Here is a 2,500-nt window from a genome sequence, read left to right as displayed (position 1 = left end):
TGTTCGGAGGTGGGGCTCCACAGAGACATTGAAGCCCCTCTGCGCGAGTCCACGGGCGACATAACGCACTACAGCGTCATGGCGCTTGACCCGGGACCCGTGCGTCCTAAAGCAAGCCTGAAGTACGTGGTTGGCGGTCTCCACGGCCTGGCACCCCGCGCGGCATCTGGTGTCCGCCTCCCGCCCGCGACTGCGCCGAGCCTTCGTAGGGAAGGCGTTGATGCGGGCGCGGAGGGCGTCGATGTATTCACGCCCAGATAGCAGGCGACTGGTGTCGGCGACCCACTGATGTTGGCCACTGACGGCGGCAGAAGATGACAGTGCCGCACCGTCAATGGCGATGTGCAGGCGCGCCGCCCACATTTCCCCAACCTGCGTTGACGATTTGAGGAGGTGGCCCTCCCACATTTGGCGGCGCTCCAGCACCTCGATCTCACGCTGTACCTCATCCATGCCTGCACCGTCGCAGGCTGGCCCTATCTTCTTCAGCGCCAGGAGACGGGACCGACGGAGGGTCGGACCCATCCATCGGCAAGATGGAATGCCGAGGCCCCCCTGGGCAACAGGAGCGTGGAAGTATCCCAGGGGGGTGTCCGCCGGAAGGCGGAACCATCTCCTGACGGCGGCCCGGATGGTAACGTCGGCCGACTTCAAAGCACCCACCCGGGTGCGGCTGAGGGCCAGCCCGTGGTACAGGCCAGGGAGAAGTACGTTGGTGAGAGCGTGGAGGCGCTGTTGCGGCTTCAGCGGAGCTCGGGAGATGACGTCAAGCTGCTCCACCAGGTGGCTACGTGGATTGAAGACACAGCGACCCGCCGTGGAAAATTGCAGCCCCAGGTACCGGAAGGTTTCACCCACACGCAGGGCAGGCATAGTTACTCCCGCCGTTTACCCGCGCTTGCTTGAATTTCTTCACGTTGACATTCAGAGCACTGGGCAGAAATCACATTGCGTCAACACCCGCTAGGGCCATCGCAATGCTTTGTTTTAATTAGACAGTCGGATTCCCCCAGTCCGTGCCAGTTCTGAGTTGATCGTTGAATGGCGGCCGAAGAGAATCCGCGCACCCGCGCGCCCCCGGAGGAGCACGCTAAGGCGGACGCGGCCTCGCAGCAAGGAAGATCCGTGGGAGGCCAAGGCACGGGACCGAGCTCGGATCCTGCACGCAGGTTGAAGCACCGGGGCGCGAACGCCGCGCAGGCGCGCGCATCCTGCACCGCCGGCCAGCACGAGGCCAACCAACGGCGAGAGCAGACCACGCCCGCGCTAAACGCCCGCACTTACCGGCACCCCTACGGCACTCACCTCGCCCAGGCCCGGCACGTTAGCGCTGACCCACTTCCCGACCAAGCCCGACACGCCCCGATCCTCAGAGCCAATCCTTATCCCGAAGTTACGGATCCAATTTGCCGACTTCCCTTACCTACATTATTCTATCGACTAGAGGCTCTTCACCTTGGAGACCTGCTGCGGATATGGGTACGAACCGGCGCGACACCTCCACGTGGCCCTCTCCCGGATTTTCAAGGTCCGAGGGGAAGATCGGGACACCGCCGCAACTGCGGTGCTCTTCGCGTTCCAAACCCTATCTCCCTGCTAGAGGATTCCAGGGAACTCGAACGCTCATGCAGAAAAGAAAACTCTTCCCCGATCTCCCGACGGCGTCTCCGGGTCCTTTTGGGTTACCCCGACGAGCATCTCTAAAAGAGGGGCCCGACTTGTATCGGTTCCGCTGCCGGGTTCCGGAATAGGAACCGGATTCCCTTTCGCCCAACGGGGGCCAGCACAAAGTGCATCATGCTATGACGGCCCCCATCAACATCGGATTTCTCCTAGGGCTTAGGATCGACTGACTCGTGTGCAACGGCTGTTCACACGAAACCCTTCTCCGCGTCAGCCCTCCAGGGCCTCGCTGGAGTATTTGCTACTACCACCAAGATCTGCACCGACGGCGGCTCCAGGCAGGCTCACGCCCAGACCCTTCTGCGCCCACCGCCGCGACCCTCCTACTCGTCAGGGCTTCGCGGCCGGCCGCAAGGACCGGCCATGACTGCCAGACTGACGGCCGAGTATAGGCACGACGCTTCAGCGCCATCCATTTTCAGGGCTAGTTGCTTCGGCAGGTGAGTTGTTACACACTCCTTAGCGGATTCCGACTTCCATGGCCACCGTCCTGCTGTCTTAAGCAACCAACGCCTTTCATGGTTTCCCATGAGCGTCGATTCGGGCGCCTTAACTCGGCGTTTGGTTCATCCCACAGCGCCAGTTCTGCTTACCAAAAGTGGCCCACTTGGCACTCCGATCCGAGTCGTTTGCTCGCGGCTTCAGCATATCAAGCAAGCCGGAGATCTCACCCATTTAAAGTTTGAGAATAGGTTGAGGTCGTTTCGGCCCCAAGGCCTCTAATCATTCGCTTTACCGGATGAGACTCGTACGAGCACCAGCTATCCTGAGGGAAACTTCGGAGGGAACCAGCTACTAGATGGTTCGATTAGTCTTT

General features: G+C 61.1%; 1 pseudogene; it reads right to left on the bottom strand.

The window, feature by feature from the left end:
* The window catches only part of LOC124570020, a 5,736-nt pseudogene that overhangs the window by 1,993 nt on the left and 1,243 nt on the right, over positions 1-2,500 (bottom strand).

This window comes from Schistocerca americana, unplaced genomic scaffold (assembly GCF_021461395.2).
Source record: "Schistocerca americana isolate TAMUIC-IGC-003095 unplaced genomic scaffold, iqSchAmer2.1 HiC_scaffold_158, whole genome shotgun sequence".
NCBI lineage: Eukaryota > Metazoa > Arthropoda > Insecta > Orthoptera > Acrididae > Schistocerca > Schistocerca americana.
This window is presented reverse-complemented; position numbering and strand designations above follow the sequence as displayed.